This window comes from Sus scrofa, chromosome 1 (genome assembly GCF_000003025.6).
Source record: "Sus scrofa isolate TJ Tabasco breed Duroc chromosome 1, Sscrofa11.1, whole genome shotgun sequence".
Classification (NCBI taxonomy): Eukaryota; Metazoa; Chordata; class Mammalia; order Artiodactyla; family Suidae; genus Sus; species Sus scrofa.
Window position 1 is genome coordinate 165176124 of NC_010443.5, and position 15899 is coordinate 165192022.

Consider the following 15899-nt stretch of genomic DNA (forward strand, 5'->3'; position numbering starts at 1 on the left):
CTCTACCAGAAGACTGTTAGAGCTCATCCACGAATTTGGCAAAGTCGCAGGATACAAAATCAATACACAGAAATCGAAGGCATTTATATACACTAACAATGAAAGAGCAGAAAAGGAAATTAAGGAAGCAATCCCATTTACCATCACATCCAAAAGAATAAAATACCTAGGAGTAAACCTACCTAAAGAGACAAAAGACCTGTACTCTGAAAACTATAAGACACTGATGAAAGAAATCAAAGATGACACAAATAGATGGAAAGATATACCATGCTTGAGGATTGGAAGAGTTAATATTATCACAATGACTATACTACCTAAAGCAATATACAGATTCAATGCAATCCCTATCAAATTACCAAGGACATTTTTCACAGAACTCGAACAAAATATTTTAAAGTTTGTTTGGAAGCACAAAAGACCAAGAATAGCCAAAGACATCCTGAAAAAGAAAAATGGAGCTGGAGGAATCAGGCTCCCGCACTTCAGACTACACCACAAAGCAACAATCATCAAAACCGCATGGTACTGGCACAAATACAGAAATATAGATCAGTGGAACGGATAGAAAGCCCAGAATTCAACCCATGCACCTACAGCCAACTAATCTATGACTAAGGAGGCTAGAATATACAATGGAGAAAGGAGAGCTTGTTCAATAAGTGGTGCTGGGAAAACTGGACAGCCACATGGAAAAGAATGAAATTAGAACACTCCCTAACACCATATACAAAAATAAACTCCAAATGGATTAAAGACCTAGATATAAGACCAGACACTATCAAACTCCTAGAGGAAAACATAGGCCAAACACTCTCCGACATAAACGACAGCAACATCTTCTCAGTCCACCTCTCAGAGTATTGACAACAAAAACAAAAATAAACAAATGGGACCTAACCAAACTTCAAAGTTTCTGCACAGCAAAGGAAACCCTAAACAACACAAAAAGACAACCCACAGAATGGGAGAAAATCTTTGCAAGTGAGTCGACTGACAAGGGATTAATCTCCAAAATTTATAAACAACTTCTGCAGCTCCATACCAAAAAAAAAAAAACAACCTCATCCAAAAATGGGCAGAAGATCTAAACAGACAGTTCTCCAAAGAAGACATAGAGATGGCTGAGAAACACATGAAAAGATTTTCAACACCACTCATTATTAGAGATATGCAAATCAAAACCACTATGAGGTACCACCTTACACCAGCCAGAATGGCCATCATCAAAAAGTCTGCAAATAGTAAGGGCTGGAGAGGGTGTGGAGAAAAAGGAACACTAGTACACTGTTGGTGGGATTGTAAATTGGTGTAACCACTGTGGAAAGCCGTATGGAGATTCCTCAGAAAACTAAACATAGAACTACCATTTGATCTAGCAATCCCACTCCTGGGCATCTATGCAGAGAAAACCATGACTCGCAAAGACACATGTACTCCAATGTTCACTGCAGCACTATTTACAATAGCCAAGACATGGAAACAACCTAAATGTCCACCAACAGAGGAGTGGATCAAGAAAAAGTGGTACATATACACAATGGAATATTACTCAGCCATTAAAAAGAATGAAATACCAGCATTTTTTGCAACATGGATGGACCTAGAAACTATCATGCTAAGTGAAGTCAGCCATACAATGAGACACCAAACATCAAATGCTTTCACTGACATGCGGAATCTGAAAAAAGGACAGACTGAACTTCTTTGCAGAACAGATGCTGACTCACAGACACTGAAAAACTTATGGTCTCCGGAGGAGACAGTTTGAGGGGTGGGGGGATGTGCTTGGGCTGTCGGATGGAAATTCTGTGAAATCAGATTGTTATGATCATTATACAACTACAGATGTGATAAATCCATTTGAGTAATAAAAAAATAAAATAAATAAATAAATAAATCCGTGTCTTTAACAGGAAATAAATCAGTGAAAAAGTCATACACTTACTGCCATTCAAGAATGTTTGGATCCATTAAGAAAGGCTCATTTTATTAATCAATGTCAAGAATACAAGAGGACAAAGCAGTGTGTTTACACAGAGCTCCTAAAATTTCAATTATATGCTGTCTTTTTCAAATGGGGAAGCTATTTCTTTCTCTTTTCTCTAAACCTGGATGAGAATAGAACCAGTAAGTTGGGAAAATGAATTTCACCTTTCAAATTTTTAGGAGCTGAGTGGCTGTTTTGTTTTGTTTTCATTCTTTGTGCTGCCTAAAACAATCTGATAGCTCAATTTAGTTATCCGATTTTTTTTTAACACTTTACATCAAATCAGATACTTTCAGCGAGGCTGCATATGGACTTTATTATCACATCTGTGCCGTATTAGAATCAGAGAAAGAACAGTGAAGACTGTCTCATTTTAGTTCTTAGCATCAATATCATAATGTAGAGTTTAATTTAAAAAATGTAAATGTCTACACTAAGTATAGCTTTTCTCATTTTTTTTTTTTCTATTTGGTTTCAAACGTTTAACAAGTTTTTTTTTTTCCAAATTAAAACAAAAATCACTCAAACACTAGTGCACATGGCTAAGAGTTTCTGGAGATAAGTTGGTACAATTGGTTCATTTCAGAGATAGAAAATTGAAGACCAAAAACAAGAAGCCACTTGCCTGATAGGAGCAGAGCCTAAAACAGAATTCAGGTCACTAGCACCCTTTCCTACTTTACTGTGGTGTGTTACACATTACAATATTTAGCCTCTGAGCTATATCACTCAAGTGTCTAATGGTCACAAGCCAAAACTAATCTAGGGGCCTATGGTATCCTCTGCCCTTTCATGAAAACCAAAAATAATAGCCACAATGAGGGCATCAGAATACATGAGCCTGTAGCACAACTCACCCATCAGAAAACTGTCTATGGGTTTCAGGTATTTATGTTTCAAAAGTGAGTCATAGTGACCTTGTAGGAGTTTTTTTGTTTGTTTGCCAGACAGACTTCCTAGAAAAACCTGCCATGGTCTCCCTTCTTAGCCCTTTGCAAAATGGAATTTTGATGTAGGCAAAATAATGTACAAGGAGTTCCTGTTGTGGCTCAGCAGGTTAAGAACCTAACAGTGTCCTGGAGGGTGTGGGGTCAATCACTGGCCTCATTCAGTAGGTTAAGGATCCGGCATTGCCACAAGCTGCAGTGTAGGTCGCAGGTGCAGCTCGAATCAGGTGTTGCTGTGGCGAGGGCTCAGCTGCAGCTCCTATTTGACCCCTGGTCTGCGAACCTCCATATGCCACAGGTGTGGCCGTAAAAAGAAAAAAAAAAAAAATGATGCACAAATATGATCAAAAGCGGGTTCTCCTTCGTCCTGTGGTGGATGGTGGCCTGACTCATTCACACTGTTGGCAGCCACCTGGTGGAGCTATAATACATCATTTTTTAAGAGACAAATATTAAGTGATTAACTGTCAGGTCTGTTACTACAAACTTGGTTTCGCAGCTGAAAATAGTTAATCTGCAGTGGTTTTAGATGATAAGTTTAATGTCAACTCACTTCCAGTAGCGAGTATGACCCTTTCCCCCAGTTTTAAGTACAAGTATAAATCTCGTTGTCTGCCACCTGAGAAACTGTTTCCCACAGCCATCAATTCTCTAGCAACTTCTACTTACTTCTCACTTCCTTGGTGAATTTTTTTCCTGTACAGTGCCTCCCACATGGTAAGTTAGCGGAGAGATTCAAGAGCTGAAGAAAGCTGTAAGCCAAGGAGGCATTTCAGGTCAGTGACCCAGCCAACTCCCTCTCCCTCTTGCCCCTCTTTGTGCTACTACTGTCTATCCTGATGTTCCTTCCCTCAGAAAAACTGCACATCTGGAAAGCAAGCAAATTAAAGAAAGGAGACAAGGAGCTTTCCATAGTTCAGAATCAGTACGAGGTAATACTCTCTTTAGCCTGAACTTAGAAGCAGACTGAGGTTCCAAGGCGATTTTCCAAAACACCACAAATATCCAATTTCTCACACACACACAAATAATACTTACCTTACCCCCTCGCCTATCTATCCTAGCCAAGAAAAGGACAAAATGAATGCCTAAAGTCAGGGAACTAACACTGTTTTAGATTACTCATATCTCCTTCCGCAGGAGAATCAAGGACACTTTTAATACCAGCAGAATTAATGTAAGCTTAATTAATCATGATATATTTTGTGAAAAGAAGTTGTCCAGTGATTAAACCATATTTTCTATGCCCTAAAGGAAGTGATAGCTACCACCACTACTCAAGATGATCCTTTCAGACACCAGTACTCCTTTGAGAATACAATTGTTTGTATTCTTTCTCATAGACCTGAAACTGCCTTTACAGCCAGGTATCATAACCTCGCACCCACAACACCAGTGTCTTCTGGATACCCAGTGCCCCGGGGACCCACAGTTCCTCCCCCTTCCCTTTGTGATGGCAGCACCACTAACCAGAAAAGGTTGGAAAACAGATTCAGCACAGACCTGGGGTCAGAGGGACCTGCACTTGAATGCTGGCCCTCGGTGAAAAGGACAATTTAACCCGTGTCTCCTTTCCTCACCTGCAACAGAGGACAGAAACATTTCTCAAGCGGCTCCTTGAAGATTAAATAAAACAATGCACAAGAAGCACAGGCAGGAGCCAGGCCTGGAGCAGGCCCACAGCAAAGTTCACGTCCTCCTCCCCAGCTCAGTTCCATGCACACACACCAGCACTCCTAACTCTAAGAGGCAAGGTTACACAGCCATTGAGGAGCGTTAGTAAGAAACACTGCAATTAGGAAATAACCACCTCAAGCTGCTCTGGCCACTCCCTTCCCAGAATATGCCTTCTCACATTTTTCTTTTCCATTGTTAAGGCACAGACCAAGTGAGACAGAAGAGAAAGCAATTAGGAAAATCATAGGAAGCAGCAGTTTGACGTAGGCTGAAGGGGAAAGTAACCATTATGAAAGAAAAGAATTGAACAAAATGTGATTTAGGGGGAAAATATGACAGCCAGAGTTCTCATTAACCGGTAAAGAAAGGCAAAGAGAGACTTTCAAAAATCATACTGGTTCCATATTGACGCAACCTGTTACCATGATAGCCACAATTTCATGAGAAAGCCATCCAAGGTGGGTGCTGCTCTGTCAAAGACTCTGCAGCAGTTAGTAACTACCACATTATTCCCCAAGTACTGGGAGAAGATCACACTGCTGCGGTATAAAGGGCTTTTGGAGCCTGTGTGGCATTTCAAGGTTAAAACTTTGACGTTAGAGCTGGGACTTTACAGAGATGGATGTCACAAAACTCTTATCTGTGACGCCCTGAATAATCATCCTGCAGCCTCCTGGTGCAAGTATATGCAGTATCTGTGTATTTGTCAGATGCATCAGTGGAGCAGTATTAAGTGGCTAAGAAGAGGAACTGGACTGAGTTAAAGCAACATACCCCTGCTGTAACAAGACTACAGCAATTCTGGTCTGCTTACAACACTCAATTACCTCTTCCTCACACACTCCTCTCTGGTTACATTCTAAATTTCACACTGTCACATGCTTTGGGGCTTTTTATATCACAGAGGGAAAGTCTTACAAGTTGAAGCAGAGGAAATCCATTTCCATCCTCCTCCTTTTCCTCTAGTTCACTTTCTCCCAACAGCCATCAGGCGTTGGTTACCATGGCGTCATGTTAAAATAATTGGGGGCAGGAGAATGGCTGGGGGAGATACATGGTCTCTGTTTACCCTTAGAAAACCCCACAACACAGTGAGAGACCAACATGCACAAAAGAACATAAAGAAAGAAGCTGAGAGAGAATATGGAGAAGTGGTTTATGTGGGCCAAAAAGTAACCATCAGCCTCTAAGCTTCATGGGCTGCGTGAAAAGACCATTTTATCAATCTCAGTGGCGCAGCTGATGGACAATTCCTAGCCATATTTGGGGGAATGGGGAGACTTTTGAATTCCATTACTATTACTTACTTGAAATCATAGTTCTAGATATACAGTGGTTCTTTAGAGGGAGGTAATTTTGTCTCCCAGGAGATATGCCACCTTCTGGAGACATTTTTGATTGTCACAAGTGGGGAAATGCTACTGGCCTCTAGTGGGCAGAGGCCAAGGATATAACGCACGGGACAGCGTTATATCCACAAAACAGAGAATTACTCAGCTAAAGACATCAACAGTGCTAAGGGTGAGACACCCTGATCCAAAGCAAAGGAACTTTTGGAACTGACTTAACTGTATTCACGAAACAAAATAAAAGTTGTGGAGTGCAAAGCTGGTATTATTCTTTCTCACAGAACTAAAATTAGTGTTTTCCAGCCAGGCACCCTAACTCCTAAAACAGACATAAATGCTTTTCATTTGCATCTGATAAAATCCATCTTAACTGTCTTAATTATTTTAACCATAAAATTATCTGGAAATTAATCTTAGATGCTTTGAAAATAATTTATAAATGGTGGTTTTCTGAAAGAAAACATAAGCTGAACAGGACAATTATGAGATGAAAATAATTTTTACATTCAAATGGTAATTTTTCATAAACAAATCAGCATCAGGTAATAAAACCTCACAAAAAATGTCAATGTCTGCTCCAGTTGATAATAGTATCTGCAGCAGATGAAAACTTACTCTGAAGAAAGGTAAACATGTCTGAGATGACTTTTCAAAGACAGAATAAATTTAATGAAGAACATTTATCTTGTAGCCCCTATATTCAAATACTGAAAATAAGCTTCGGCCAACGGAAAATATACCAAAGCTAACAGATCCAACATCCCAGTATCCAAAGTATTCTTTAAGATGAGTTAAAATCATGATTGGACAACACATGGTCAAAGGATCATGGAAAAAGAAAAATCATAAATTGGACTTCATCAAAAGTTTAAACTTCTGGAGTTCCCGTCGTGGCTCAGTGGTTAACCAATCCAACAAGGAACCATGAGGTTGCGGGTTTGATCCCTGGCCTTGCTTAGTGGGTTAAGGATCTGGCGTTGCGGTGAGCTGTGGTGTAGGTTGCAGACGTGGCTCAGATCCCAAGTTGCTGTGGCTCTGGCATAGGCCGGTGGCTACAGCTCCAATTAGACCCCTGGCCGGGGAATCTCCATGTGCCGTGGAAGCGGCCCTAGAAAAGGCAAAAAGACAAAAAAAAAAAAACAAAAAAAAAGTTTAAACTTTTTTCAAAAGATACCATCAAGAAAACTAAAAGAGGAGTTCCCGTCGTGGCGCAGTGGTTAACGAATCCGACTAGGAACCATGAGGTTGCGGGTTCTGTCCCTGCCCTTGCTCAGTGGGTTAACGATCCGGCGTTGCCGTGAGCTGTGGTGTAGGTTGCAGACGCGGCTCGGATCCCGCGTTGCTGTGGCTCTGGCATAGGCCGGTGGCTACAGCTCCGATTCAACCCCTAGCCTGGGAACCTCCATATGCCGCGGGAGCGGCCCGGGAAATAGCAACAACAACAACAACAACAACAACAACAACAACAACAACAACAAAAAGACAAAAGAATTTGTTGTTGTTTGGAGTTCCCGTCGTGGCGCAGTGGTTAACGAATCCGACTAGGAACCATCAGGTGGCGGGTTCGGTCCCTGCCCTTGCTCAGTGGGTTAACGATCCGGCGTTGCCGTGAGCTGTGGTGTAGGTTGCAGACGCGGCTCGGATCCCGCGTTGCTGTGGCTCTGGCATAGGCCGGTGGCTACAGCTCCGATTCAACCCCTAGCCTGGGAACCTCCATATGCCGCGGGAGCGGCCCAAGAAATAGCAACAACAACAACAACAAAAAAAAAAAGACAAAAGACAAAAAAAAAAAAAAAAAAGAGTATTCTGTATATTCTAGATATAAGTTCCTTATCACAAGTATAACCTGCAAATATTTTCTCATATCCTGTGGCTTATCTTTTAGTTTTCTTTTTTTTTTTTTTTGTCTTTTGTCTTTTGTCTTTTTGTTGTTGTTCTTGTTGTTGTTGCTATTTCTTGGGCCGCTCCCGCGGCATATGGAGGTTCCCAGGCTAGGGGTTGAATCGGAGCTGTAGCCACCGGCCTACGCCAGAGCCACAGCAACTTGGGATCCGAGCCGCGTCTGCAACCTACACCACAGCTCACGGCAACGCCGGATCGTTAACCCACTGAGCAAGGGCAGGGACCGAACCCGCAACCTCATGGTTCCTAGTCAGATTCGTTAACCACTGAGCCATGACGGGAACTCCCCAGAATACTCTTATAACTCATTAAGAAAACTAACAAAAAAAAATTTTTTAATGGGCAAAAGCAAGACACAAAAACAAGTCAGTGCTCATCAACAGACAAATGGCTTAATAAGATGTGACACATATATACAATGGAATACTACTTAGCCATTAAAAACACTGAAATATTGCCACCTGCAGCAATATGGATGAGCCATGAGACTACTAAATGAAGTCAGACAGAGACAAATATGATATCACTTACATGTAGAATCTAAAAATACAAACGGAGTTCCTCTTGTGGTGCAGCAGAAATGAATCTGACTAGCACCCATGAGGGTTTGATCTCTGGCCTCACTCAGTGGATCGGGGATCGGGCATTGCCATGAACTGTGGTATACGTAGGCTGCAGATGTGGCTTGGATCCCATGTTGCTGTGGCTGTGGTGTAGGGCAGCGGCTGTAGCTCCAATTTGAGCCCTAGCCTGGGAACTTCCATATGCTGTGGGTGTGGCCCTAAAAAGCAAAAAATTAAAAATTAAAAAATAAAAAATAATACAAATGAATCTATATACAGAACAGAAACAGGCTCACAGACATAGAAAACAAACTTATGGTTAATGAGGGGGGCATAAATTAGGAGTATGGGATTAACAGAAAAATTACTATACATAAAATAGACAAGCAACAAGGATTTACTATATGGCACATGGAATTCTATTCAAAATCTGGTAATAACCTATAATGGAAATGAATCTGAAAATAATATATGTATTTATAACTGAATCACGTTGCTGTATACCTGAAAGTAACAAAATATTGTAATTCATCTATACTTCAATTTTTTCAAATGAGCAAAAATACTTGAATAGGCACTACACCAAATAAGATATGTGAATATACTATATGCACATGAAAATATTCTCAACATCATTAGTTATTAAGGAAATGCAAATGAAAACCACAAGTCACCATCTCACCCCCACTAGAATGGTTAGAATTGAAAAGATGGCCAACAAGCACATGAAAAAATGCTCAACATCACTGATTATTAGAGAAATGCAAATCAAAACTACCATGAGGTACCACCTCACACCAGTCAGAATGGCCATCATTAGTAAATCCACAAATAACAAATGCTGAAGGGGGTGTGGAGAAAAGGGAACCCTCCTGCACTGTTGGTGGGAATGTAAGCTGGTACAACCACTACGGAGAACAGTATGGAGGTACCTTAAAAATCTATACATAGATCTACCACATGACCCAGCAAATCCCACTCTTGGGCATATATCCAGACAAAGCTTTCCTTGAAAAAGACACATGCACCCGCATGTTCATTGCAGCACTATTCACAATAGCCAAGACATGGAAACAACCCAAATGTCCATCGACAGATGATTGGATTAGGAAGATGTGGTATATATACACAATGGAATACTACTCAGCCACAAAAAGAACAAAATAATGCTATTTCCAGCAACATGGATGGAACTAGAGACTCTCATACTAAGTGAAGTAAGTCAGAAAGAGAAAGACAAATACCATATGATATCATTTACATCTGGAACCTAATATACTGCACAAATGAACCTTTCCACAGAAAAGAAAACCATGGACATAGAGAACAGACTTGTGGTTGCCAAGGTGGAGAGGGAGGGAGTGGGATGGTCTGGGAGTCTGGGGTTAATAGATGCAGACTACTGCCTTTGGAATGGATAGGCAATGAGATCCTGCTGTATGGCACTAGGAACTATGTCTAATCACTTGTGATGAATTTATACATGTATGTGTAACAGGTCACCACGTTGTACAGTAGAAAACTGACAGAACATTATAAACCAGCTATAATGGAAAAAATAAAAATCATAAAAAATAATTGAAAATACAGACAATAACAAGTCATGTCAGAGAAATTGAGGAGTTCCCACTGTGGGACAGTGGGATCGGCAGTGTTTCTGGAGCCCTGGGACACAGGTGCTATCCCTGGCCCAGCACAGTGGGTTAAAGATTCGGGGCTGCCACAGCTGCAGCATAGGTCGTAACTAAGGCTTGGATCTGATCCCTGACCCAAAACTCCATATGCTGTGAAGTGGCCAAAAAAAAAAATTAAATAAAAGTGGAGAAATTGAAACCCTCATATGCTGCTTATAGGAATGGTAAAATGGTACAACCATCCTGAAAAAGTCTGGCAGTTGCATAAAATAGTACAAGAGTTTCTTAGAATGCCCATAAGAGCATTATTCATAATAGCCAAAAAGGAGAAACAAGCCAACGTCTATCAACTGATGAATGGATAAATATATGTGGTCTACCCACACCATGGGAATACCAAGTATATGCTACAACAGGGATGAATTTCAAAAATGTCAAGCTAAGTAAAAGAAGCCAGACACAAGAGACCACAGAGTATATGACTGCTTTTATAGAAAACGTCCAGAAAAGACAACTCTATAAAGACAGAAAGTATGTTAGTGGTTGCCCAGAGTTGGGGAGGGAATGGGGAATGACTGCACATAGGTAGAATGGTTTCCTTCTAGGATGACAGAAATGGGTTTCCCTTAAAACAGGTGGATTTTATGGTATTGAAATTACACCCCAATAAGGCTACTTACAGAATCATGGAAGCTGGGAGACAATGACCTCATTTTACAGATGAGGTAGTTGACTGAGTGAGGCACAGGTGTAGACACTGAAAATGATGGCGGCACATGCAAAGACACTTGGAAAACACTTGCCGAATGAAAAGTTAAGTCAGATAGCCAGGAGGAGGGTAGAACTTAGTGCTCAATTCACAACTTTTTCCCCACAAAAGTCCTGAACAAGCCCAGCAGAATTCACAGAGAATGACAATTCTCTCATGTCAGCTTGAGTGCACTTTATTATCAAATGACCACACATGTGCCTGCTCTAAGCATACTGACTGTTATTCAGGCACGAGAATACTCTCCCCCACCCCTGTGCAGCACCAGCCTGCAGGTCTGCGTGGAAAAAGGTAGTTACTGAACCTAAAACAACACAAAGGCTCTTTAAGAGTTTCACAACTATCCTCTCTGTCCTAACCTACCTCAATCTTGCTCCCTGGAGAAGTAATTATTAGGGGGGGTGTTTGTGGTATCTGCGTGCACTGGCAACCACATAAATATATCATGTCCAGATTATCATTCTTGCCAGACACACTTAAAACAATTTTCACACTTTAACCTTTTCTTAAAAAAAGATCAGATTTCATTATTTAGTGAGTGCCATTATTTGTTGAGGAATTATACAGGGCAAAAGCAGCAAGCTGTTTAAACGACCACTCTATACTTCCTTGTTATTTTTACCTTTGGCTACACAAAAACAAGCAGTTAGATGGCCCAGAAATAAAGGTCTGAGTCTAGATACACTCAGAATCCTCCAAGATAACACATTACACTCTGTCTCATAAATGGTTTTGTGCAACATCAGGCTGATGGGTTAACACTGCACTGCCGTTGCTCCTCCTGCTCTCCACCCTCAGTTATTGGAATGTCATTTACTGGGAAGACAAATGCCTTATAATCATTTAACTCATAACAACAGCTAAAGGATTAGTCTAAAACTTCACATAAATTCTCTACCCTTCATTAAAAAAAAAAAAAAAAAAGGGCACCAACAGAGGACTTTTCATTTATTATTTAGCTTATGGTAGTTCATCTACTAAGGCTCATGCAAGAAAAGGTTTGAACTTATTTTGATCCATAAAAGTTCTCTGTAGTATTAAAATCTCCTGCTATAATTTCTCCTACGCCTAACTTCACCTTTAATACATACAGTTCCAGTCACCAAGAAGCTCATCATATTTCACATATATAAAAGAACTGAAACCTGGCTCCCCAACTTTTATGAGCTAAACAACCTTTAAAATCACAACCTCTTTGAGCTTTAATTTCAGACACAGACACACACTCACTCTCTTCTTCCCTCCTTCTCTTCTCTTTCCCACCCACCCGGAGAGAATGTGAACTGATATTGAATCTTTCCCCCCTCCTTAGGTTGATGACTTAACATCCCTCTTTTAATAAAGATTTTTTTTAAAAAAACTCAAGCCTTCTTTTAATGTTATGTCAAAATTTTTAAATATATTAAATATCACAGTTAAAAACAAATCCAAGTCCTCCCCCCCACCCCCATCTGAAATCACTGCTTTAGTCTGACCACTTAATGAATCACTCTGCCATGACAACTCTAGAACCTTGTTGCCAGCCCAATCTTTCTTCCTTTGAAGAAAATAAGGACTTGGAAATAAACAATCCATCAAAGGCAGGGTCCTCCTACCACAACAAAATAAGCAACTTCACTTAAGCAAAAATTATTACTTATTCCCAGAGTAAACTGAGAGGCTCCACTCAGAATACCTCAAGCAGCTACTGAAAAACACAAATTAGAAGACCCAAGCGCCTACTCCTATTCTGTTGCTAGACTGCTAGATAATGTTGGCTAAGCTGTACCATAACCCCTACCCTTGAAGTAAGAATATTCTCTTTAGTAAATTACTTTAAGATCCTTGTGTAAGTATAGGAGTCTGACAGATCTAGAAATGAACTCCCAGTCTTACAGAAGAATGAATGTTTCCCAAAGCAGCAATGTCAAAGCTGAAGGCTGGCTTCACGTGTATAATTTCCCAAAGCCTAGTTTCCCCATCACATAACTGAGCTACCTGGTTCTGCAGTTTTAGAAACCTGAGGACCAGTGGATTGTTTCTTTGGGTAAATGCATCTGAATGCCAAACACAAAATGTCAATTCTCTAATACAAGTAGAATGTCTACAGCAACTTTAAAATGGGGCTTGATTCTTTAGCTTTCAAAAGATAAACATAAAAAAATTAAGCAGCATTATATTACCTAACATTAAAAAAGAAGTAACCAACAGCATAGAATTTTACACATAGAAGAGTTGTTAGAGGTCTGGAACAACTTTTATTTTTAATGCTAATTCTACCATAGCAGGAATGACTAATATATATAATGTCTCTACTTCGAGTTCCCTCAATTGAGAAAATAAAAGTCCAGACACTATTAAAGATTATCAGGTAGGCACATGATCTTTTTAAAATACAGGTCCCCTGGACAAGGATTTTTTTCTCTTCCTTCACTCGGAATTAGGATTTCAACCATTCTGAACGGAAACATGAGCAGATTTTAAAAACTTCTTTTAGGGTTAATCTTCTCTCTCAGTTCTAATACCAATACCATCACCTTAAATTTAAATAGTTCTGACTGCTAAGGAATTCCAACACATTTCACTCACACAGCCCATGCACACAAATCCCAAGTGAGAACATATGTTCCGGCGCTTCTTACTTGAGCTCTCTGGGCAGCTCACTGAGTGCTTTCAATTCATGGCTTCTTCATTTATAAAATGGAGAAAACCCTGGCTTCATGAATTCATGGGGATTCAAGAACCAAATTGAATTATGTGAAAACATGTTTGGGAAGAGTACTGACATTTGTTATGATTACAAGATCTGCAAATTCTCACATTCACTAGAAGAAAAAAATCTGCTCTAAGTGTTCAGGTACAGGATCAAAATGGTTTAGAGTTGTTAAATTAGCATTACATACATTAAAACCAGGCGAGTCTCCAGGGTTTTTTCTATCTGAAGTTCCTTCGAGTAGAGTAGGATATTAAAACTTAGGTATCTACATTCTAATTTTTTCACAAGTGAAGCACACATTTCACCACAGCCCTCCTGAGGTCAGAAATAGTCTCTTAGTTGTCATCCCAGCTATGGTAACTGGCACAGAGACTAGCTTTGTTCTTAATATCAGAATACCCTTTTCCAGAATAAAAGGATTATGTTCATAAAACATACATGAGGTGGATAGAGGTCTGGCCTGGGGATACAGACACTTGCTCTCACACCACATACAGCATCGCACAAGCATCCTGAGCCTTGAAAAGCCTACGCTGGTAATGACCTTTCATCTGATGTCAGACATCCACCCAGGATACCGTGCAAGACTTTTAAGTGACAACATAAAAGCTTCTCACAAAGTCCATGCATACCGCTTATCCACAGTAGAGACCGGTTGATTTTTATTTCATGTATATTTATAATAAACTTTCCGACTGTTAAAAGCAATATGTCAAAGGAAAGAGAAACTGGAGGCACCTTAAAGGTTCTTCTTCCTGATGCATGGAAGGAAACCAAACCTCCCCTAAAGTAAATTTAGATTCAACCCAAAATCACACTATGACTCAATGTCACTAAATACTTAACAAAAGTCATTCATTATGGTAGTCTCCATCTTTTATGCCAAAATTAATTTGTGTCTAATTTAATCCCATCTTTAATTATGATTAAACAGAATGAGAGCTCAGCAAATACTACATTCTAATGGTATCCATAGTCACCCTACTCATTAACCTGGGAATAGATGATAAAAGCCTCTTTAACAGTTCACTTTTCCTTACTCAAGGGATCCCTTCACTAATTGCTCTTATTTTTCACTCGTAACATTAACAAAATCACAAAAGAAAGGTCATATCATTTTAACCAATACAAAAGTTATCTAAGAGGCATTTTACATATGGAAATAGAGTGCATTATTTTACAAAATTAGTTTTACTCCCAATGATGCCAATATATTTTTAAAGAACTACAGTGTTACTATTCACCAACTGTAAGTGATCAGCTCCTTCAAGGAAGTGACCACATCTGCCAATTCTGATCCTTAAAGCACATGATAGCCATAAGAAACCTTAACAAATACTTCTGAGATTGGCTTTGAAAAGACTTTTATTTATCAGTAATGTAAACCCAAATGCATGCAATTTTTTGGAAAGTTAAATACACCAAGAATCTTAAGAATTCTGACCAAATTCTATTATGTTCACTAGAGGTAAGATATGGAGACTAATTTATGAAGTAATAATAAATGAAAAATACCAGAATAAAAATTATACATGAAATAGTATGTATAAAATATATATCTTATATAAAGATATTTTTATACAAATCACACATATTAAATGTTATAAATACATAATTTTATATACTTAAATAGACTTTAAGATACATCAAATATTTTGATTCATACATACAAAATACTGAAATATAACATGTTATATATAATGTAAAAGATATATAAAATATCAGGATAAAAACTATATGTGAAATGTAATTACAAGTTTCTTTAGAATCTATGCATTGGAAAAAAAAACTGGATATAAATGCACAGAAATGTTAACACATTATTTGTGTTTGGCTGATGAGACCATGGCTGACATTTTTTCTCCACAGGCTAATAAATCTTAATAGAATATGCACTACTTTTACAACAAAACAATTTTTAAAGAGAAAAGAAAGGAAAAAAACGGGAAGGAGCACTGCTGAGAGGTATGGAAACGGTGTCATTGGAGCAGTTAGTTATTTAGCGTTATAATTAAACTTCTATTGTAGCAAGGGACTTTTTAAATGATTACAAAAGACAACTAAGTTATAGAATATTTGCATTAGAGGGACATCCTGCCTAATTCTGTCATTCAACAGTTATAGAGAGAAAGTTAGTTTATATGATGCTTTACAGTTTACAAAATGGTTTCAAAATGTCACATCATCTGTCCTTCAAAGAATTCTGTTAGGTTCATATGCCCCATTTTCAGGATCAGAAAACTGAAGGCCAGCGAGATAATGCATTTTAATCAAAATACATACGTTTTATCGAACGTTTAAGCTGGGCTAAGCACAACAATTCTGTGGAAATAATCACCATTTTACAAGAAAACTGAAGAGCAGAAGTTAAGC

At 39.1% G+C, this 15899-nt stretch overlaps 1 protein-coding gene across 5 annotated transcripts in view; it reads right to left on the reverse strand.

Moving 5' to 3' along the window:
- Nucleotides 1-15899, reverse strand: part of AAGAB (alpha- and gamma-adaptin binding protein) — a 69997-nt gene that overhangs the window by 53118 nt on the left and 980 nt on the right. The window contains exons 2-3 of one of the 5 annotated variants that reach the window (XM_021100396.1): nt 4441-4517; nt 3607-3689 (exon numbers count right to left, since the gene is read on the reverse strand). The exons of the other annotated variants lie outside the window; for them this stretch is intronic. The gene's annotated coding sequence lies outside the window, so the exon portion shown is untranslated. The remainder of the gene's footprint in view (nt 1-3606; nt 3690-4440; nt 4518-15899) is intronic. 5 annotated transcript variants of the gene reach the window in all.